Source organism: Pseudopipra pipra, chromosome 6 (genome assembly GCF_036250125.1).
Source record: "Pseudopipra pipra isolate bDixPip1 chromosome 6, bDixPip1.hap1, whole genome shotgun sequence".
Taxonomy (NCBI): Eukaryota; Metazoa; Chordata; class Aves; order Passeriformes; family Pipridae; genus Pseudopipra; species Pseudopipra pipra.
This window is the reverse complement of record NC_087554.1, coordinates 13,499,024-13,523,936: the sequence shown is the minus strand read 5'-3', so window position 1 is coordinate 13,523,936 and position 24,913 is coordinate 13,499,024. Positions and strand designations below refer to the sequence as shown.

Genomic DNA, 24,913 nt, shown 5'->3' with positions numbered 1-24,913 from the left:
TTTGCTATCACCAAAAAAAAATCAAACCTGAAACAATCCTACTGTAACCCTAAATAGCTATACCAGAATACAATGTACACAGACCACCTCAGGGCAGATGAAGTTATATGTATGAAGATAAGTATCCTAAAACCAACAAAATTTCATTTTCCAGAAAAAGGTTAGTTAAAAATGAAGAATTAAATTCTGCTGAAAAATAACACAGGAAAACAACAATGCCCATTGTAACATTTTTCTCCACAGAAATCTCCTAAAACACAACTACAGAGACCAATAATCACATTGGTTATAAAATACTCAGGAAGAGGTAAATTTCACAAACCCACACCTAGAAAAAGAAATGTTATCCAATATTTGCAATGCTTTACTTATATACCACATCCCTAAAAAGTCTAATCTGCTGAATAGATGTAATTCACTGACAACAGCCCAATGCCATCTTCAGCTGAAGTCCAGCAGTTCAGAAAATATGCAAACCACATTTTTGCATTTCTCAGTAATAATTTCTAGGTAATTATGATGCTCTTGGTAGATTTCCTATTTTTACTTACATAGGAGTCTTGGAATATTGGATTCCTATAGCACAGTACAGCACACAAATCTGTTCACGTTTGATCTCCTGTTCACTTGCACAACAGAAGTTTGCTGAAAGTAGGATCAAAGATCACCCAACTTTCTTCTTTTCCTGTTTTCCCTGATGACAATTCCACACCAGCAGTTTGTTTGTTTTTTTTTTTTTTTGTTGGGCAGCAAGTTATTTTGTGCTAGTCAACACCTGATCTGAATTTGTGTAGCTAATTAGCAAAATATCTTCAGGTGTAGAGGAAACTAAGCAACACAGGTTTTAATTTCCCAAGAATGTTAAAATTCAGGTAAATTCCAGAGAAATCAAGATCTCAGAGGCAAAGTAATCCCATTAATCCGAATCCTACTATTTTGTGTTGGCATTATTAAAATAGGCTTCATTTGACATAACTATAGTTTGCACTGGTTGAGTTTTGTTTTTCTCTACTAGGATGTGAAATATAAAGGTTAAATGAAGACAGGGGTAAGCAGTCACTTTAAAGTAACATGGTCTGTGTTTATTTTTACACTCTCGTGCATTCATATTTAAAAAGCAGAAAACTGTGGATTTATTGTTTCAGTAGCTAAAACAGAATACTGAAAACTAGTTTGGTTCTGGTTATCTTGCAACAAAATCCAGTGGTTCTAAATGTCCACAAGATGAAAAATACCCAGTTTTTACAGATATTATTCAAGTATAAACAAGCACTGTAAACAGACTCAGGAAAACTGTACTCTGAGAGGGTATAGTAATAAATTTTTTAAAGGAAATAATTATAAAAGTAAAATAAATTTTATTGTGTCTTTCAAGTGTGATACCTCCAGATCCTTGGTAAGCTTTAAAATCATGACCATTGGTAGCTTGCATTCAGCATTTTTGATGTATTTCAATGAATAGTACAGCCCTGTAACAGAAGCATTTCTTGTTCATATCCATTGCTACAAATAGGAAATGTTAAAATAGAAGAGAGAGGGGAAAAAGTGAATAAAATGTAAATTACATGAAATAATAAATCAAAGACCTAAAGTCTGGCATTTAGATTTCTGGTGGTCCATATGTTTTACATATTATGAAACCATCCCTATAAACAATTCTTGCTAAGGAATACAATTCACATTCTTCCTAAACCATCCTATCTCATTTGTTTACAGTCTTCTTCTCAACAGCTTCATTAAATTGAAGACAGCATGAGCAAGTTGAAACAATTCATAAAGGAAAAAAAATTCTCTATTAAATAATGTCAACATCAAAGGCAACAATAAGTAATCTCCTGCAAAGGGAAGACTGTGAAAGCATCTTTTGAGCTGGTTAAAAACTGGCAATTATCAATTTCATTTTGACATGAATGAGAGGGAAGAATGTTCTGTACATGCTTTAATCTTCTAACATACTTTATAACAAAAAAAAATTCAAAACACCTTAAGATATATTTGGTGAATATTTAACTAAGTCTGCACTAGCACAAACAAGTTTGCACCATTGGAAGCATTATTCTTAATGTGTTTGCTTTATCCTTTGGTTTTTATAGAGTGCTACTGATTTTGTTAGCAGACAATGGTCTAGTATTCATTTTGAAAAAAATATGCCAGTTGTGAAGAGGCTTCCCCTGCACGAAAATAATACAGCATTGCAGCCTTCTCCAGGGCTGGGTCTGAGGTTCTGTTGCAAAAGACAGAGGGCAGGGCAGAGAAGCATCAGTGCCCTGCCCATGGCAGACTTCTACGGAGGAGCTCCAGCAACCAAGGAAAACGGAATAAGATAAAGAAGACAAGGAAGTCTTCACTGAAGATTACAGGAGAGTAGCACTTGGCTTATTTGTCCCCTTAGGAACACTGAAACCACCATTTCAGAAAGCAGCACTCTTGTGCACGAGTGCAGATTTGTCTGCGTGTGTGGGCAACTGGTCAGTTCATGTGACAAGGAGAAAACACCAGTGTATCACCTTTCCTTGTCAGTGTAAGGCCTGCTCCTCTATAGAATTTAAAAAAGTAGTCATGAAATTTCAGCTATAACCTATGCTTTGCTGTTCACAATACACTACTGAAGCAGATTTATCTCATGTACAAACCAGCTGATACAAATTTTTCTCATTTTTTAATCTTTCATGATTATAGCAGAGTGAAAAAGAGAGATAAATACAAATAACTTTTTTTGCACTCAATTCTAATCACTAGTTTGTAATAATATCCTTTTTTATTTTCATTTTTTTCTTATCTACAGAAGAAGGATAATCCAAGACAAATATATTGATCATAGTTATCTAGAGGACTTTCAGTTTTCAAAAACGTTGTATTAAAATTATGGTCAAATAAGTTAAATGTTTGCAAATTTAATATAGAATAAAACAATTGTAAATAATAAAATTATTTATTTCTAATTGGGAGATGTTAAAGACCACCATATACATTGCTCATCTTTCCCAAGTTGTTTAACATAGTTTTTGCCTACTTTCAAATTATATTAAGAGAGATTAATACTAATGGTACCAGTGTCATTCTATCTCCTCTGCAGATTCATGTTCATATAATACAAAAGATTCCCCTAGCAAATGTACTTCTGTAAAGTTGATGGGATCGGTTCAAAAATTCAAAAAATACTCCAGAAATATTTAGCCTATTGGAAGTTTAGAAGAAAAGAATTTACTATGGAAGTGGAAAAACATGGTGGTCAGCTCACAATCAGATCTGAGAAGATTCATTTAAAACAGCCCTCTTGAAGAACTCGTGTATCTAAGAGCTGCTTTCTTTTTTTTACACTTTCTCAGGTCTTTTAATAAATGATATTTTCTTTTCCTACAAGCCTCACTAAGAAAAGGTGCCAAACAAACCTCACACCCCAGTCATTGCTTACAGAGAAATAATCTGAAATTCACTATCCTTTTCATTTGACATTCAAAATGTATGGGATTACTTCAGTTAACACAGTAACACAACAGAACTTCTTGCAGAGAATAGCCACACCTTTCTTGATCTGATATATATATATGAACATATAAAGGGTATTGTTTTTCAAACATCTTAGAATTTTGAGATTTTATGCTTCATTTACATAGGACTAAAATTGTTTTAGTTGTTCTTTGATTAGTGATGTTTTTAAAGAAAGTAATACCTTAACAAAAACTGAGAAGATCCTCTCTCTCCATTTTTTTCTGAATCTGAAAAGTCATGCTGGTAAAAGAAAAAAGCACAAAATTGTCACTTTGCCAATCCATATTCAGAAAGGCATCTTATGTTTCCCTAATTTGTGTATATACATCCTACATATTATGCTGGGAGGTCAATCTGAATTAAAAGATGCTTCATTACAGGAACTTTGTTTAATATGCCTTAAAAAATGATTTTAAGTCAAATTTGTGATCTCCATACGATCTAGGTCAAGAATCAGCAGCCACTCAACATAAACACATTAAGTTTTCAACCATTTTGTCTTTAACTCCCTCTATATAATTATCTCCTCCTTATTTCTATGCACACTAATTGATTCTCTAAGGATCTATGTTTCTATTTTATCACACAGGCAAGATAAAATGGAAAAATACAACAAATCTTTAGTTTTTCCTAGATCTTTTTCTTCCTACAGTATTCAGTGCTACTGTTTTCAAAGCTCAAACTACCGTTTAGAAATATTATTATTACTACCATTTATGGATCTGTAGATGCAGCCCTTCTGTTCTCCAAGTTTAGCCACTTGTGTATCAAGAGTGAATTGTTTTAAGAAAAACACTAAAACCGGCAAAAATGTACTGCAGTAGTCACAACATATGGATGAAATAACAAATGTTGGCAAGCTCAGAGTAAATAGTGATTTATTTATTTTTTTAAGTAGTAGCTACCAGACTGAGAGAGGTAGTGTCTTTATAGATTCCCCATTAAAAAATTGTATCCTATGTATATGTAACAAATTTATCAGCGCTCTCTCTCGCTTGTTACCAACTCTGATGTTATGTGTTCACCGGTCCCTTCATCGCTTTCCTTTGTGCAATTACTTATATAAGTGTAGAGCTTTACATCCCATTTATATTGATGCAAATGCTTAGGATAGGTGGCTGTAAAGTTGTTGTAAAATATTTTTGTCACTGTATTACCTGATCTATTCCAGAATACAAGTGAAGAATAGATTCAAGTCGGACAAAGATGCAGAGAATATAGCTCTAAATACTCTTAGTTTGAATGAAAAACACTCAAAGATGGAGGAAACACTTTTGTGGTATTTATGTTTAGTAGAGTACAGCACAGTAGGAGCACTGTAGACTCTTCCATGCTGCCTGGCCAACATGTCTGTTTCTCACTTAGGAGACTAGGAAAGTTCCATCTCTCGGGCTATTTAATCCTCAGCTTCTTTGCCAAGATCGCCAGCAAAGCTATCAATTATCACATCACAAAAAAAGAGTGAACAACCATCCTGCAGAAGCTGGCATGAAACCATCAACTCTTTTCACATACCTCTTCATAGCTATCAGATGGTAGTAGTTTTGGGTTGCTACTGAATTAAATATTGGAAGTGCTCGATTTCTGAGGAAAAAAAACACAACTTAGTCACAATGATGTCACAAGGTCTTACTAGAAGTCTATTCCATGACATTATCCAAAGCTCTGATGGTTCCCATATTTAGACATATCAATTTCTCTTCTTAATGCAGTATCCCGGTCCTTCACACTAATTTTTAGGTGGGAACCCAGTGGGTCAATGCCAGGAAGCGTGTTAATGCTTGTTCACCGGAATCCATAGTGCTGGCGAACATTTCGCTGAAACTCTACTTAAGGGTCTCAAGTGTATTTCAGCACACTCAGGGTATTAGAGCTTTATATCATTTGAAAGAATCCTTTATTTTTAGTGCTAAATCAACAAAGCTGTTAGTGTCATTTTCAGTCAGACTGTCATCTACTGGGAATTCAAAATTACACTCAGCTGCAAACTATTGACACTCCTCTTAACAAAAAAATGTTTTTAATAAATCTTTACATTAGCCTATGAGATAAAAAAATCTTTACCATGAAATATACAAGTGTATAAGTGTTTTATGAAAGTTTTATTAACTTTACAAAAGAAGAATTGGCAGTGAACCATGAACATCCTGTACTCCTAACACGTGGTTATAAATTACATGTTCTTTCCAATAACATCTGAAAAAGAGACTGTAATTTAAATTTCAAAACCACTTGGCATACCTACTATATAGTGCTGACATGAAGTAAAGGGAGGATCTGGAGAGACTCAAACAAAGAGTGAAAATATAAAGACATCCTTAGCTAAAAAGCTGCTGATGAATACAATTCCTTTCCAGCTGGACAGGGATCAAGTACTTGCTTGTCATATCATTCAATGCACTGTTCAATCAGGGATTCTTCCTTTCAACAAAAAGAAAACTTAAGTGCTGCTAATCATCCCTTGTAGAACTTTATCTTGCAGATACCTTCTTTATGTCAGGATTTCTCAATGACCATTGCCAACAGTAGAAGGATCAAAGTTGTTATTAAACAAAAATGCCTTCACTGATGGGGAAAAGCAGTTATCTTCTGTTCTCACATACAAGATTTGCAGCTACTAGCAGCTTAATGATATTTAGTGTGAAGTAAAATAAAAAAATCCATATGAAGACTCTGAAGAATATCTACAGAAAACATTTTATTTTCCATTTCCAGATGACTATGACTGCTCAATATAACCTATTTATTCTGATTTCCTGTAGGAAGATATATGCTACTTCATCCATTTAAGGGTGTACTTTAAAATCATACCACATTTAAACCTGACTTTTTTGAATAGACCTGCTGTTTGTCATGCCACACAGCAAACTATTCTCTCAAAAGGTGTCATATTTTTAAGTCCTAGAAATGCCTTTAGTAATAGACAATGCATATGTTTACAAGAAATGTAAATTTTTTTCAAGCAGACTGGATAAGTAATTTCATGCAACTCATCCTCACAGTGCTGTCTGGATAAAACTGGTTTTTCTGCCTCCCAGCAGTATGTGAAAACTCAGAGAGAAGTGAGCTGCCAGTTAGTTTAGTGGCTTGAATGGAACACAAGCCTATAGAGAGAAAGCCAAGCCGCAAATAATCATGCAACATCAAGATTCCTTAAGACCAGTCCTTAGCACAAAGCAAACACAAGAGCACTCTGAAAAAAAGAGGAAAATTAGAAAGCCCAAAGGAAAAAAATATTAAATAAGTCTAAGAATAAAACAAACAAACAAACAAAAAAACCCCACTACTGCAATGCAGCTCTTTTGACAAAAAAAAGGGTCACAAGACTCCCAACATTTTCTACCAGCATACTCACAAATTCTGCTGAAATTTTCGTAATTCTCAATTGCAGATCTACTTTTGCTAGAAAAGGGTAAAAAGGTCAAAATGGTGAGAGAAAGGACTTAATTTAGAAAACTTGAAACGGATTGGGCAGGCAACTCTTAACTTACTCCTACAGTGATGTAGTATGTTCTCAGAAACATCTAGTCTGACGTGTGAGAAAATACCAGGAGACAGGACAAGTTCATTGGATAGTTTGGCTCAGGTAGAAAAACAAATTATAGAAAGAAAATCAGTATTAACTCTGAAGAATGTGTTGGGAAAAGTGATCAGCATGTAGTAAAACTAGTGCACCTTGCTGTGGTGGATCAGAAGCATTATGCTGAGAGCTGTAACGAAATTCTAATTCATAGCAAAGATTTGCAGCAATCTATATAGCAGCTATAGGAAAAGCCTGGACAGCAACTGAAAATACAGGGAATTTTTTTCGAAGTCTGTGTATATGAGAGACTTGATGTTTATAGTCCTGCAAATAACTGGTGTTTATATGGATTATTTATTTTGAAGAAGAAAAAGAAATAGCTCAATTTCAAACCGAATTTTTAGAAACGTGTGTTAATCAAAGAGTTGAGGTGTTTTGGTCTGTAATGTGTTGTTCTACTTCAGGATTGGATCAGTTCTGCAAAGCTATCAGGGTGATACATATTCGTTTGTGCAAAAGTTTTTAGGAAAGTGAGCTCCCTCTCTCAGATCACTCACATTAAGACAGGGATTAGAGGACAAATATTAAGATGTGATTCACAAAAGAGACAAATATTAAGAAGATGTGATCCACAAAAAATTATCTAGTAACAGAAATAGTTTCTCTGATGTCTTAAATGAATTATAGGGCCAACAGAAATAAATTGGATATTAATGGTATTTTGATATAATACAATGACATAAATTGGAACAATAACAATGAAATAAAATATATAGATATTACTCAACCAAAATGCTTTGTAATTCTGGAACACTTCAAATACATAGCTAAAAGAGAAGAAAAATGTTAGAATGTTTTCAGAATATAATTTGTCTACCTCGCTGGTTGCAGTAGTACTGCATTTTCCACCAGAGGACCTGGTAATTTTGCTTAATAAGTATTGCTTTTTTCCAGACAACATATGCCTCTGTCTTAAAGCGTTTGTTGCAAGTTTAATTTTAAATTATTGTTAGAATAATATATGTTGTTAATGTTAGAAGGTCCATTTATATTGCACTGGAACAATGATGTAAGATTTAAAGAAATATTTCCTAATTTATTTAACTTGCAATAAAATGCAAGTTGATCTGTATACAAAAGGTGATATTTCTTGATTTCCTGAAAAAATCAATCCTATGTTTCTCTCATTTCCCATATATTCAGTTAATTTACTATTTCCTTATACAGTCGTCAGGTCTGCAGAAACAGTTTGAAAATACAAAACCAACTGGAATGGTTTTTATACAACTTTTTATACAACTGTTCCCCTTCTGAGCTGTGGTGCTAAAACAATTTTGGAACTGCTTTGAGACAGATTAGAGAATTGATCTAAATTAGAAAAAGAAGAAAAAAAGGACTGAGGTAACTGAGGACAAAAGAGGAACTATTTAAGCTAAAAGATTGAATTGGGGCTTTGCTGTGACTACCATTATTCCTTTCCCTTTTTAAATCTGTCAAGAACTGCATTGAAACAATCAGCATGGACAAGCTGGCAAGTGTGTCTAGTTTCCATTAGAGAGCAATGACATTTAGTCTCTGCTGGGCTGCAAGGGAACAATTTGCAATTGCTTTAAGATGACAGTACATGTTGAGTTTAATCTTTATTATTATTATGGTATTTAATATTTTATTTACTCTCTGCCCATTTTTGAGAGAAACAGAAAAATGCTAAATACATAAGTAAAATGGAACAAAGCATAACAATGATCCACTACTTGAAATCTTTGTGACAAAAGGATTCAGATGCTAGAAAACTGTCTGCCCTTCACTGAAGACCTTGGAACCTTCGACCAAATAAATTAATTTTTTCCAGTTCTGAATGAGTGATACTTGCTACAAAGTAGAACTTGCCCTACTATGAGATGTGTTAAAGGAAAATATCATGCATATAGTGAGAAGGTTGGATTACAAGGGCATGATGTTAATCATAGCAGATCACAGTGCTATGGCATGGACAAAAATAAAAGCAGCAAAGACAAGGAGAAACATGTCCACAATTTAAAATAGAACTCCCACGCTTACAGTAGGATGACACTAACGTATCAGACACAAAGAACTTCTGGTAAGTGACCTCTAACAGTTATTATATAAAACACTGTATACAGATTGTCGGTAAAGGAAGATGCTTAATAGGAAAACCAACCCTTTTCTCAAAGTCTGTGGCAAAATTACTATAACAACAGATTGGAAAGAACATGGCTAGCTTGAAGATACAAGTGATAAATAAATTAGGTCTGTGCTTGGTCACATGAAACTCACCTTGCAAAAGAAAGAGAAATATCATAAACATTTTTCTCATTAAAAAAAAAAAAGTAAATTGTATGGAAAGTAAACAGTCAGAAAATGCAGACACCAAAAGGCCTCTATGACCTTTGGTTTCAAATTCCAAATCTTCACATCTGAAAATAGCACAGTGCCTCTTAGGTATTTCACCAGAAAAAATAATTGGTAAATGACAATGGTGTAATAATCCCACTAATGGAAACAGGGGTCATTACAAAGTTTTGAACTAAGATGAACTAGACATTTCCTTGCTATGAAGATAATTCTGTCAACATGTGAGATTTATGACTCCTTGCTTCCTTAGACATGGACATTTCACATGTGAACGGAAAGAACAAAAATTATGTGAGACACCAAGAATCTTCTTCCAGTCTTGACCAGATGATTAAGATGACTGCAAATCTGAAGAAGAAAACATGGCACAGAATATCCATTGATACAGAAAACACAGAGGATTTACAGTACCACAAGTTAATTTCCTAAAAATAGCTAATTTCTATTTGTAAGGAATAGCTATGTAAGAATCTTGGTTAAAAATTCCTCCTCACTCAAACTCACAGCAAAATTATTGCAATGTCTTAATGGAAATATTGTAGGTGAGATTCCTTCTGATCTCCTATTATGGCTTTTAAATATTTCTTTCTATCTTCCTTCATAGGAAGCATGTCCTGGACTTCACTATACAAATGGCAGCATCCATACACTAAATAATTTAAATTTGTTATAAAATGCCAAAAATATTTAGATTCTAGTAGTATAAGTAGTCTGGACTAGAAAATTTTACTACTGTGGCCATTAGCCAGATTGTAAGAAGGTACTGACTTAAGGAAAATAAATTTTTTTCAAATCTTTCAAGGAAAGGTGAAAAATATCTTGGTAGTTTAAAGCTTGGCAATATCAGTGTTCCAAAAGGAAAGTAGATAATGGGGGGGGGAAATAGCTACAGCTTTTCTAGGTGGCTGGACAATGCTGCTGCATAAAGATGCAGTCAAATATTCTAGAGACTGTTCATAATTATTCTGCGAGGAAGTTAATAATGTTTTCCTAAACCCCTGACTTCTTTCTCAGTGTAAGATCACAATAGAGCTCATAACAATTCCTTGTAGGAAACTGGGTAGCACATCATATATCAATGAATACTTTTAGCAGCTTCTAAGTATTTCTACTGTATATAGACCACTCCTGGATTTCAAAAAGAGTTGGAATAAATCCCCACTTTTACAACACAGTGATAAAGAGAGGGATCTTCCAGGAATTCAATTTACAGCTATACAGAAAAACAGAAGACAGAAAAATAAGTAATCTGCATCAGGAGAAGTTGGAATCATGTCTAGAGACATGTTCTGTTAACAGTGAAAAGAATTCTTTGGCTGGTCCTGTGCAGGGCCAAGATTTGGACTCAATGATCCTTGTGGGTCCTTTTCAACTCAGGATATTATCTGTTTATGAACAAAGCCAGACCTACTCATGTACTGATTACTTACCTCACTGGCATGACATGCATTTATTTGCCCTCCATAGTATTACTGATATAAGAGCCTGTCCTCTTTCCATCTGCTTCTTATCAATAGATATGATAATTGTAATGAAAATTTTACCTCTCTTCCTAAATGGATTCAGATTTGAACATCTACAAACAGAATAAAAAAAATATTAAGAGAAGGCTTTCTTATTATAGGTACTCAAGGGACTGTGCCCAAAGACTTGAAGACATCTTTCATGTTCATCTTTTCCTATCAATAATGTGCTAAATGACATTACAATAGTAATAAATATCACCAACCTCAAATTACAGGCAAGGCTGTGCTACAAAGAAAATCACAGACCTTAAGATTTATCACTCCTGACCATTTTAACATGAAATAATGAAAAGTATTTGCAAGAGTTCAGTTTTGCTTCCAAGGTACTTTTTATTTATGATAACAATTAGAGAATCACACACAAAAATTTCTAACATCTGTTAAATACTTTCAAACAAGTATTAGATATGATAAAGTTTTGAATAAGCAAGAAATTTTTCTCAAAGCATTGAGAGTAGTTTTTGATATAGAATAGAGAATGACAATATGGCAATTACCACCTCCTCTGAAGAATTAACTGTTTCAGGCTTTTTTTTGTCTACAATCTATGAAAACAGTTCCTTTGACTACTTTTTTTTTTCATGTGTCTCCAGCTGTACCTAGCATATTTAGAGCTTCTTATGATCTTCAACATTTATTGCAGCTGTGAGGTTATTTCTTTCCTTTTCTTTCCAGGTGCTTTTATACATTTTCTGGAAAGATACTCCTTTCCCGAACATTTGATATTATTTATTTTTTTGTAACCTTCCACCTCATCCTTTTTTTCTCTGTTTATTCAAATCTGTCCACCAAATCTTTCAATAGTATCTCTATTTTGGGCACTCTTTTACATCTGACAGCGGACATTAATTCCAGAGCTTTATAAATATGTTTTTATTTACACCACGGGAGTGTAATGCCCTAGACACCTGTCATATCAAAGGAACAGCATTTGTCAGCAATAAAAGAAAACTTTCACACAATTTCACTGTCTTTTCCTTGATGAAGAAGACACAGGCAGTGAAGAGAGGAGGTAAAAAACCCTACCCTAAGCAAAACACAGCCATGACTGATATTGCTGACTTCAACACTACCAGTGACATTTTAAAGCAATAAAAAATATTCTGTAAATATATATGTAGCTGAGAACCTTAGTGAGCACACTGTAATCTCAGAATGAAATTCTGTTCTTCCACATTCAACTGGAGTAATTTTATCTCATATGTGTTTTGCATAAGATGTGGCATATGTTTTAATCAGCTGAGAATTTTTTCTGTTTTTTTTTTTTAACCTCATATACAATAAAATACAGAAATTAAACATTCACTACTGTAAAACAACTAGAGTTATGATAATACTATGACTAATAGTATCTGTTCTCCTTAATTTAAGTCACTTCAACAACTTTATGCCATTTAATCAAGAACATCACAAAACTACTTAATTTTATTCTATTCTTAATTTTTTTCTATTCTTAATTTTATTCTAGATCATATTAATGGAGTTGATTTTGCCATCACCTTAATGTGTGAGTCACTTTAACCACATCAGCAGACCCATGCTGTGAATCACAATTTGTAACCTTCATTCTGGTTCCACTTGCATTAGTGTACAAACCAGCAAAAAAAGCAGCTGGTAGCTTTAATATAAGTTACTTACGAGCAGAGTGAAACTCTTATTTTTGGAGAAAAAATGTCCAGTAAGTTTGAAAAACATTTCTTCTAAGGAGAAATATTTGCCATTAAAGGCTTGGAATGGAAACAAAAATGTTTCATCTTGCTTCCCATTATTATCTGCATATAAACTAAGTTCAGAGCCTAGATAACACTGCCTATGATTTAAGTTATGGAAAATTAATGTTCTTCATCTTGTTTCTGTCTCCTGCTACCACAGCACTGTTCTGGTCTTGACAGTGTCAGAAAAGGCAAATATGCAGGGCAAGATATTTCTAAAATCCAGCTATTACTATAGCAAGAGCAGGACACAGAGAGGAAGAGGGCTTCAAATAAACAGAGAACACTGAATCAAAGTTACAGATAATTCTATATAAGTTGTAGTAAATAAGTAGCATTTGCAGCTGTATAAAGGGTCTGGTACTAGTAGATGTTAATAAAGTGACACATTCTGGTTTTATACTAATTTTTCTTTGCAAATCTCTGCTCTTTGTTTCATGAAATGGTTGTATTTTTTCTATATATAAAAAATTATCTCCATTTTTAAAATTTTAATTTATAAAAGCAATTTATATTTAAAAATGGTCACATTTTGGGGATGTATCATTGTGTTCAATAAAATCACAAGTTTGAACACAGCTGATCAAACATGAATATTTACTGAAGATAAAGAACTTTGAATAGAATAATTCAACAAGGTATAGCAGTAAAAGGAAATCAATATCTTCTAAACTTTGCTACTGTCTTATGAAAAAATAATTCCAATTGGAAAACTCTTGAGTATTGTTGAGGTAGCTCTCCCCATAAAAATATAGGGGACATTTTAAATTAAAAATATGCCTACTAAGTTTAGAGATGCAAACATACCAGTATGAAAAATGCTTTATGCATTCAGTGGTGTGAAATTAGCACTTTGTTATGTTTGTTAAAATTATAAATATAATTTTAAAAGACTTGCCTAAAAAAACATAAGGAATACTGTCAGTTAAAAAGTGTAGCCACTTTTATTAATCTACATCCACCAAAGGCTGCTTCTTCTCCTTTTTGTGAAATAAAATATTTTCATTTCCTTTTGCTAACTTGCTAATGGCTTTCCCTAACAAGGTCTAGTTACACTGTTAGGAAGGAGAAATTGAGATATACAAATACAATATTCTTCCCCCTGTTTTTATGACAATTGCAACAGAGGGGAATGGAAAAGGAAAGAAGGGTAATATGTAAAATAAATTTTACAATGAATGACAGACCTTATGTAGTAAGACAACCTCAGTATGCTTCTGAGTATTTGGTAGGGAAACCTACAGTATATCCTACTGAGAAAAACTCATTGCTCCAGCAAGTTGAACAGAAATTCTCAAATTCTTCTGGAAGTTTGCTCTAGTAGCCTCTGAAAGAAGCACTCTCCTCTATTTTCCTGGTCGTATACCATATAGGACTTCACCAGATTCATAAGAAGAAAAGACAATTTTTCTGAATCCTTTAATTATTGCATTTTCTTTTCTTTATAATAACTTGAAATCAGCTCTCCACTGGTGAAAAACCACATGCTATATCAGTCCAATATTTCAAACTTACAAGTAATTCAGGCAAGAAATGTAGAGAGGTAAAAGAAGACATAGAAAAGTTGAAAGCAAAGTACCCACTTTAACTTCTGTTGAAAGCTTTAATTCCTGTAGATAGCATTTCCAAAGCCTGCTGGCCATGGAAGTTGACATATGCTGCATTCTGCAGATGTAGCTGCAGTAACACAGCTGGATATAATGCTTTCTGCATCTGGTGCACAGATGTTTGATTGTGTCCTTGGTAGTTAGCCAGATTTTGAAGGATCCATTTAGTTCTTGGAGCAATATTGAAAGAACAAGGGAATAGTCCACTGGTAGCAATAATACTTCACATTTCTCTTAGCTGCCTTAACCACTCTCACATTCCTTATTAAGCTGAGTCATGGCAGTTTTCTATTACCTTTTCTGAATTCAGGATCTAGAAGAGAAAAATGAGATGGAATTAAACAGGTAAAAAATAATAAAAAAAGTTCTTTGCTATCCCAGAACCCTTGCTTTCAGCCTCTTTTTGGGAACAACTCAATCCAAACCTCCTTGGAGGTAAGGGGAAAAAAAAATTAATGAGTTCTGGAATCATCTTGAAAAATTGGGAAATCACTACTTAACCTGAGCAATTTCAGCGGTGTTATCACTGCTCAATCCTGCCAGAAAGAATTTATCCTTCTTTAAGTTATATACTCATTTTATCCTGCATAAAAGACATTTTACCAATGTCTTCTTCAAAATGTTTCAAACTTTGATTTCATGTTAGTTTTGGCTACAAGTTGTATTTGAGCTTTACAGTGAGCTATATGCAGCATTCCAGAAATATGTGTAGCAACATTAGAACATCAGGTACATGTCTGCTCCTACTAATAAAATTTCTTATTCTATTCCTCTCTCCAGAACTGAAGAGCATGTAAAAATGTAACAAATAAGGAATGAAAACATAGACTTTAAAAAGACACACCTGACTCTAGGAATACTTTTTATGTTTTGGATTATCCATTCTTCAGCAGGATACCTTTATCCATGTGATCATGTTGCCACTGAAGTAGCAACTACAGTTCATTTATTAAACAGTTCCAGTGCCAATGAACAGAATGATATAATTGTATGGATATAAATTTTATAAAAAAATATATGCACAATGAGATGAAATTCAAGGTGTAAAATCGAAGCAATTTCTTTTCATCAGGAAAAAAAAAAGCCAAAAATTATTTATTTGGTCTTTTCGTATTACAAATATTGGCAAAACTGAGATATTTCTGGTTTAGAAACATAATATTTTTATTTCAATAAAAACATAATTTTGGATGAAAAATTATCAGAGGAAATACTTTTAGCTTGCTTTTATTAATATAACTAGTCTTCTTGATCCCAGAAGTAATACTAAGATCATTAGGAATATAACAATTACCTTGCAGTTCCCAAATTTCTTCAAGCTTCTGCCAGCTCCCTGTCTCTCACTTCATGCTGTCAACCTAGAAAGACAGTAAAAAAATCCTATTGATCAGTAACAAGTGTCAGTGAGATTTCCATGCCTTTGTTATCCATCTTGAAAGCTGCTTCCATTGCTGGCTATTGAGCTACATTGGCTGAAAAGAAGAAAGTTTGTATTTGGAGCTGTACAGCTCATGTGTCTGACCTGTCCCTTTACTACTGCCTGACCCGTATGCTGAGATAGAAACCAGATAGCTGAGTGGTTAAAGGTTTGCTGAGAAATGAATCTTGAGTTAAAAATTGTGGCTTGGCACTCATGCACGTGAGATGTATCAGTTTTTAAATTCATTCAGCCCTCAGACTTTAAGAGCAGCTGAAGAACATTGCAGTGGTGGCTTTCATCCATAAATAAAGTTACACATTTAACAGCTGAGAAAGCATGCTAAGTGAATGCTAAACATTCAAAGGGAGAGGGAATTTTTACAGAGGGGAATCTTTTACCTCCCTTCCTGAGAACATAAGACTGGTAATAAGCTTAGAATTTATTAGAGCATAATCTAAAACCTGAACTTTTATATTCTGATGAGAAATCTTCTCCTTTCACAACAAAATCAATGAGAAAATTCAATTTTTCCTTCTCTGAAGTTCCAGGCTTAGATTGCATCATCTAATTCAAACAAGTATTTACAGTCCAAACCACGAAATACAACAGATAAATCTAAGTGATGACAAGAAAGCTGCAGTAGCACTTCAACAACTTAAACATTCCCCAAATTTTACTCAACTGATTTGCAATGGTAGAAACTGAAATGCTATATATATTTCCCATTTATATATCTGCCAGAGTGAGATTTTGTCCCATTGAAGCCAATTTGAAATGTGCCATTGTTTAAACTGAAAAAAAAATTCACTGCATAGCAAAAATAATTGAGTTCACTCATTGCATAAAATTTCAGACAATATGGATGTGTTTACACTTTTTGTCTATTATTTTGTATTTTTAATTCAGATAGATACTTGCAGGGATAAGCAAACAAATTACCTTCCAGAAATTAAAAAAAAATCCCATGGGTGAGTGAAAAGTGTCAAAGCAGAAGTTGGGAGAGTCTTGCCTGCTTTTGCTGCACTACTTACCTTTCTCATTTTCTCCTAAATTCTTATCTAAAAGAACAAACCAAAAATAACCATAAATGCATAGCAAATTGAAGGTTCTGTTGAAGCAGAGGGTCACTAAGGTTGTCAGCGGAACAGATTAAAACAGTTTGCATACCATATAAGACTATAAATAATTTCTCAGATGAAAAAGAGATAGCTGATGAGAAAGGTTTATAGATACATGAATTAAGAAGAGAAAGTGAAGAGGAAAGAATTACCTTCTATTTCACAAAACACAAGAATGCAGGAACAGCCCAGAAAATAACCAGGTGGAAGATTTAAAATAAGTCAGGATGCATTTCCATACAGTACATAATCACGCTGCAAAACTGATTGCCATGGGATGTTATGGAGGTCAAATGGATAAACACATGCAAAAATAGACTGAACAAGTTCATGGAGGATAACTCCACTTATGAGGCAGACAGTATGTCTTGCTCAAGGCATTCCTGTATCTTTGATTGCTGCAGCTGGGAGTCTGTAATAATGAAAAGATGACTCTACAATGGTCCTTTATCTAAATATTTTGTAGGTGTCTAATATTGGCCGTGCTTAGAGACTTAAGAATGGTTGTACAACCATGAATCTAATCTCTTAAAGCAGCAGACTATGGGCATAGTTTTAATTATTGCTGCCATTTCCTCAAATAAGTGACTGACAGCCTCCCCTTTCAGCCATAGCAAATTACAGAATCACAGAACATGCTGAGTTGGAAGGAACCCACAAGGATCATCGGGCCCAAACCTTAGCCCTTCACAAGACCATCCCCAAAGGTCACACCATGTGCCCGAGAGTATCATCCAAAGACTTCTTGAACTCTGTCAGGATTGGTGCTGTGAGGTTCTTGGTGCTGAGGCTCTTCCCTGGAGAGCCTGTTCCAATGCCCAACCACCCTCTGGGGGAAAAACCTCCTTCTAATATCTAACCTAAACCTCCCCTGACACAGCTTCAGGCCATTCCTTCGGGTTCACCTGGTCACCACAGAGCAGAGATCAGTGCCTGCCCCTCCTCTTCCCCTCATGAGGAAGTGGTAACTGCAATGAGGTCTCCCCTCAGTCTCCTCTTCTCCAGCTGAACAGACCAAGTGACCTCAGCTGCTCCTCATACGGCTTCACCTCAAGGTCCATGGCAATCCAAAATGAAAAGAGATGTCAGTATTTATGGATGGAGATGGAGTATTTATTCCATTTATATGCATACATATACAGAACACAACATATATAAAACTTCAAGTAAGTTTTTCTCCTCCAAAATCTGTTCAATTACACTAAAATGAGAAACAGCACGCTCCTCTTTTGAGCCTTTGGAGTCTACAAATCATTTGAGAGCTGTTCTTTTAAAGATATGGGAAACCTACCAAAATACCAGATGTTTAATCAATACTCTTAACATTTTGGAAGTCTAGAGTGTGGAAAGGAAATGTCAATTGAATTGCTCTGGAAAATCGGATCTTTTGATTTTCACAGTCTGCACTGCACAATATTGACAGTGAGAAAAAGTTGGCTTCTTTTTCAAAAATATAAATCTGTGAGCAAAACTTTCACCATCTCCATACCATAAATATATTTGCTTAAAAAAATCCAACACTATAAACAAACAAGATCTTGCAGATTTCCTTTGGAGATTTTGCCTGCATGTTATAAGATATAAAATACTCAGTCTCTCATTTCTCGGATGGACACTTGATTAGAAAGGAATGTATTTTTGGCTTCTGAAGGTTAACATTAACTTTTCTCAGTTATATATCTTTACAGAAACTTACAAAATATAAGTCCTGACAGCTAATTTTGTGTGTATATATATATATATATATATAAATGAAAATATTTTTAAAATTAAGTTTGAGAAGTCTTGTTCTGTGTTAATGCATAAAATGATATTTTGGTCAACACTAAACTGCAGTCTCATATAATCATTAGCATTGCAATTTTTTGTGAAGACAAGTAGTTCTATTATACGAATTTTAATTAAAAATGCCTTTTAAAAATATTTTTTATGATGGACTTTAACTCCAGGATATCCTCTTATACTTACTAATAGATGTCAAATGGCAGTCTCTGATTTCAAATAGGTAGAATATGTCTTTGCTGTTTCAGAGTATGTTTTTTTCAGAAATATCTCTACATCAAGAATGAAATTCAAATGTTTCCTACTCTCTAAGAACAAGCCCTGTTTTGAGCTTATATATTCTTCCTTCTAATACTGAAGCATCATTACTTCAGTCATTTGGTATTTTCTTCTTCCACTGATAGCGTGCCAAATGATATCATACTAGATTTGTATGAAGCACTAGAAATATCTTTGTTACATCTGCATTTAATCAGTATAGGAAGTAGAAAATATATTTTTTTATTTAACACATCAAACAAATGTCTAGAAACTAAGGTACAAATGAAGAGAACAGGTTCATTGTGTCCCCTTGCTGTGCCATTTTAACTTTTTTGTCTCATCTTTTCAATGTGTAATCCCAGTTCCAAGACATCACCATAATTACCTTAAGTAGGATAAAAGCTAGAAATGTTGATACTGAGGTTCTTTACTGGCATCCCCTAAACAACATGATAGCTGTCTCAAATTTCCTGATTTTACTATAAGCATGTTTGTTAGACACCCTAGAGACTGAAACAGGTTTAACACAAAAAAAAATGACAATTCTTTATTTATATCTATTTATGTTTGCTTAAAAAAAAAAAAAAGGTATTTTTTCCCGTAATTTTAAGCTGTATTGTGGCTCTCACTATTTATTGGGCTTTTTTTTATTTTTCTTTAAGAAATGGACTCTGAAACAGTTTAAAACATCAGCCTAATTTAGGATTGATGGGATTCCATCCAGAGGGACCTGGATAAGCTCGAGAAGTGGGCCCATAGGGATTTCAGGAGGTTTAATGAAACCAAGTGCAAGGTGCTGCACCTGGGCCAGGGTGACCCCTAGTATCAAGCCAGGCTGGGGATGAACAGATCAAGAGCAGCCCTGACAAGAAGGATTTGGGATACTGGTATATGAGAGGCTGGACGTGAGCTGGCCATGTGAGCTCCCAGTCCAGAAAGCCGATTGTATCCTGGGCTGCATCAAAAGCAGCCTGGCCAGCAGGGAGGTGATTCTGCCCCTCTACTTTACTCTGGTGAGACTCCAGCATGAGTGCTGCATCCAGCTCTGGGATCCCTGGCACAGGAAGGACATGGACCTGTTGGAGTGAGTCCAGAGGAGGGCCATAAAGATGATTAGAGGGATGGAGCACCTCTCCTAGGAGGAAAGGCTGAGAGAACTGGGATTGTTCAGACTGGAAATAATCATTACCTTAGCTGTAACTTGAATCTCTACAATAACTAGAGTCCTAGGCTTGCTCAAAGGCGAAGAACATACTCTTAATGTCCTAATAGAAGAATAAAATACTCAAAAATACTGATGACTATCCTCAGTTTATGTCAGATATACTGATTGAAATCAGCTAAAATCCAAGATCCTCAAGTATAAGCTTATGAACTTAAGCTTGATTTTAGAGGTGTGGGTCTGTAAAATATGGCACTTTTTTTTTCATTCTTGTCTCTAATTTAACATTATTAGTTCTTTAAAAAGAAAAAAACCAAACCACCTAAACCAAAACAAAATACAGCAATCATTCTAAACAACCATAACTCCAATCTTAGCCATCTCCAAATAACATGGAACCTTGTTGCTTTAATAATAATGATGGGGTATTTAGACTTACGGGAAACTACATAAGGCTTTGTTAGAAACAGCCCTATTCCCAGACCTCACTCTGCCCCCCAACAAGAATTCCAGACATTAGGAACACAAGACTAGAGTGAAAAGCAAGAACAGGATCTTGAAGCTTACTATTGACTTTAGATTCAGTCTGCTTGCTTGCCTTAAAAGAAGTGCCAATCCACACCTCTGAATCTCCACTTGTTGCAACTTAACCTATATTCTGATCTCAAACTTAAAGTGAGTGAGTCCAGTACTTCTAGAAAAAGTATTGGCTTTTCTTACAGGACCTTCTGAATCTCACTAAGAATCTCAGTTCTGTGCCCTTGCTCTCCTTATCTAAGATCCTCACCCTAACTGAAAGATGCTCCTTGAATACAAAATAAGCACCCACAAACACCAGAAAAATAAACTTCACGTCTTCCAAAATTCAACTGCAGTTCCAACTGAGACACTTAGGTTCCAGAAGGCTAAATCTCATCATTAATCTTAGCATTTCCCAAGATAATGAATTCTGTCCAGAACTCCTGTTAGCCATTACAAGCTTGTGTGAGTGCTTTTGCCCGAAATCTGCAACAGACTGCTTTTTCTGCTGAGTTTGCTTCACTATCGTGTAGGCTGCAGCACAGCCCAAAGAGGAAAAGGCAATGTTCACCTCTATTGATAACTGCTCTCAGTTCTCTGAAGCAGCACTGCCAAACTACATGAATGACTTTGGTTCTACAGCCTTTCCCTCCATAAACCTATCTTCCCCTAAAGACTGTGAACACAATCATGCCTGCAACTTAAAAAATGGGTTTTCATATCAATTGATAACCATCCACACTTTATGATTCTGGATGTTGCTGAAGTCATCAACAATACATGCACAGTGGCCACAAACTTGCTGAGCTCCAATACCATGCTTGACTAAAAAAACCTGCAGGTTCCAGTATTTGAAAAATGAAGGAGAAAAGTTATGTCAGTTGATGCAACTACCTCAGTTTGATTTAAAAAATTCAGAAATATGCCCCCCTACATTCCTGACTCTCCTTAACACTAATTCAAACTCCCAACCCCCCAAAAATGTAAAGCTAGGAATTCATCACCGCATAGTAATTAAGAATCAGACATGCATAACTGTTAATGTCAAGACCTCAATTTACATCACAGAACCCTTTAAATTACTGCAGTAGTTCAGATGTGTGATCATTCTACTAACAAACACAAATTCAGTTCTCAAAACTTGACCTAAGCTTCTTCAAAGAAGAGCAGTCCAGGCTGCCCAAAATTTTAAAATAAGTTATCTAAATCTTGCTGTCTGCACATAGTCATGGTCACGCATTGCTGAAGTGAGTAATAGCCCATGTTTTCCAGCTCCAAGCCTGCTTAACCATAATCCTTACTCTCAGTTGCAGTACTTAAATATTTAGTAGGCATTTCCCTCTTCTTAATTAGACTTTGAAACCCACTCCAATCACTTTCAGTGTAACTTGCCAGAACCTCTAAAATAGAACCCCAAATCCCATCCTCAACTGCAAAAACATGAGAGAGGACTACCTTTGAAACTTATATTCAGGAGATTCTGAGTTCTAAAAGATTGGAAGCTCCATTAAAAAGGAAGGCACGGACTTGTTATAATAATAACAATAACAATAACAATAATAATAATATCAACAACTATTATTATTATTATTATTATTATTATTATTATTATTATTATTATTATTATTATTATTATTATTCTAAGGGCATGGTAACCCTGACCTCTTCATTTCTCATGAAGATAACCTATTCTGCCCTGTTACCAGTTTGCTTCAAGGATGCTTGACAATTTGCATTTGTATAAGAGAACTGTAAGTGTACTTTACATTTGTCAGGGAACCCAGGGATTTTAAGTCCTTTTGCCAAAGGGCTGTGAGTTTGCAAAAAGAAAACTCGTAGTCACTTTTTACAACAGATTCTAAAGCTGATTCAGTTAACTGGTATATATGACACAGTTCTTGTGTCATGTAAATCTGTCCAACCCCTTTCCAGTGTGCAGTTACTATGGCCAAGAGTAAAGAGGATCAAAGCAGACTCCCAGAATGAGCTGTGTGTTCTGATACCAAAATTCAACATATTATAATTCTACTTGGGTAGCCCCAAACAGACAATCTGGTGAGCCAAGCCTGGCAGAAATACAAAACAAAAACAACACCACAGTGACACTGGCATCCTTAAGTTTAAACAGATTAGTCAGACAAATGATGACAAAAGCAGTTTTCAAGACTTACAGATGGAATGTGTAAACACACAAAAAAGGCTTATTCAGTCAAGTCCATGTATTAAGTTAGTGGCCAAACCCAAAAGTTAATCCATGTTTCTTTGGTCTATATTTATAACAGATATCTAATCTAATCTGATTCTGACAATTTAACCTAACAAATCTAATGCCCTTTTTTTGTTTAAAGGCAGTTGTAGGTGCCTCTGGATTGAGTGAGGCAGTAGCTAAATGGGAACTTGGAATTATGAGTGATAAATTCTTTTTTATTTTCCTTTATTGGGAGCCACATTCTGCCAACATTGAGCAGTGAGAGTTAAGAAAGCACTCCTCAGTTCATACTGAACTTTGCCTCACCATAAAAGAGAGGAGGAGGTAAACTATAATTTCATTCTCAAAGCTGGTAGCTGGAACTTAATAACTGAAACAGAGTGGACACAGGACTGCACTCCTCCCTTATGCCTATGGGAGGCAATGGTTTACAGCATCCATTTCCCAGAGGAGATGAAATTTGCCACTTCAGCAATGAAGAAAAGGAGATGTGTGCACTTGATTTTGATTTCAGCTGAGAAGTGGCACCTAATGGCTCAGAGGCAATTAAGAGCATCTCTCAAATGTGACTCTTGGCTGCAACTCAGCAGCTTTTCAAAGAGTAGAACAGAGCTGAATGAAGTGGACAAACTCACCACTCACCGTGGGACCCATGCCAGTAAAAACTATAACGAGAGCTTGGGTAATCTGAATACATGATAAGTTAGACTACAAACTCTGTCTGTCTGTTGGGTTTAGCAGAGGACATAAAGTTTAAATCTCAGATCAGTACCCTAACCAAAACACCTGTTTCCTCTGGCAGCAACACTTTGCTTTATAGTACCTTGACAACCAATCCTCGAGAGAACTCAATATGCCAACTTCATTATAAAATTGATGAATCAAAGGCATTCAGCACCTTATAGGATCTATGACTGGTAGGAAAGATTTAGACTATCTTCTTATTATCATGACAGACAAGACACTATTAAAATCACAAGGAGAAAACAGATCATCAGGCATTCAGTAATTATATAGCAACAGCAAGGCCATTTTGTTACTGTGGGATAAGCAATAGAATGCTTAATAATTTAACCAATTACCATTCATTATAATAGCCAGGTTGGCATTTGATGATTCACAGGGGTCTTACCTGCCTCTTCACGTACCCAACATTTAGTGTTGCCATAGAAATGTTCACAACTCTCCAGTTCTTCTGTCAGTCTTCAGTATAAACTCCTATTTCCAGAACTATCAAGAAAATGTTTACAAAAAAAGTACAAATTATAAAATACCCTGCCAAAGGCCATTTTTATGGCACCTTTTGATTCTGACAGGTGTGCTATTGCCTCATCCATGGGTCCAAAATTTGTTTTCCATGTGCTATACTTGTTTGACTGATATTTTTAAGACACAAATGAGAAGGTATAACTATGCTGGCCACAAGCCTGAAATCTACTGTGCTTGCACGATGGTGCATTAAAATAACTGAACAAAGCATTCATCATATTTTTTATTGGCTGACCTAAGCATAATGATAGTTTGCCTTTTTTTTTTTTTAATGGCTATAGTCATTACAGTCACATCTGGTGGATAAATATCATATTGCTGTTCTCCTATAGAAAACAGCAGTTAAATAACATTCAGAAATCTTCGAGTGTATCTATTAAACCTAACACAATACAGCAGTGTGTTGTTTTGGATTTTTTTGATGTTTAAATTTTGGGTTAGATTTTGTTTTTTTTCTTTTTTAGTAGCACAGCCACAAAAAAGGACATATGAAGCCTGAAACACAGCATTTGTACCCAGATCCATTTTCTTCAGTAGGCTTAGTATGACATTTTCAATCAGGAATAGACTTGTGAGAGATAGAAATTATTTCAATATGGTAACCTCTTATTCCAAATGAGAAAGGCTACCTGTCATTCTTTGTAATTGTATTTACATTCTCAACTCCAATTTGCAGTCTCATCCCTTCTGTTATACTCATTTGAGCCTAAAAAGCCTGAAATCCTGGACAACACTATTTCAGGAAAATTTATGTCTGGACACTGACTTAGATATTGTGGGTCATTTGTAGTTCAAGGTCTGTTACAAACCCAAAACTCAGGGCAAATCGGTGAAAAGAATGTAAAGAGGCTGAATTTACCTGGTCCTAACTTTATTAAAGAAGCTGATTCAGGGCTTTAATTCAAGCCATGTGAAAGGTGTGGTAACAAAGGAATCC

General features: G+C 34.9%; 1 long non-coding RNA gene across 1 annotated transcript; it reads right to left on the bottom strand.

Annotated features, from left to right (window-relative positions):
- Positions 1-13,554: 13,554 nt before the first annotated feature.
- LOC135415557 (uncharacterized) lies at positions 13,555-23,930 on the bottom strand. Its single transcript, XR_010431178.1, has 3 exons — positions 23,840-23,930; positions 15,531-15,594; positions 13,555-14,549 (listed from the first exon to the last, which is right to left on the bottom strand). It is a non-coding gene; the product is annotated as an uncharacterized LOC135415557 (long non-coding RNA).
- Between the last annotated feature and the right edge of the window lie 983 nt (positions 23,931-24,913).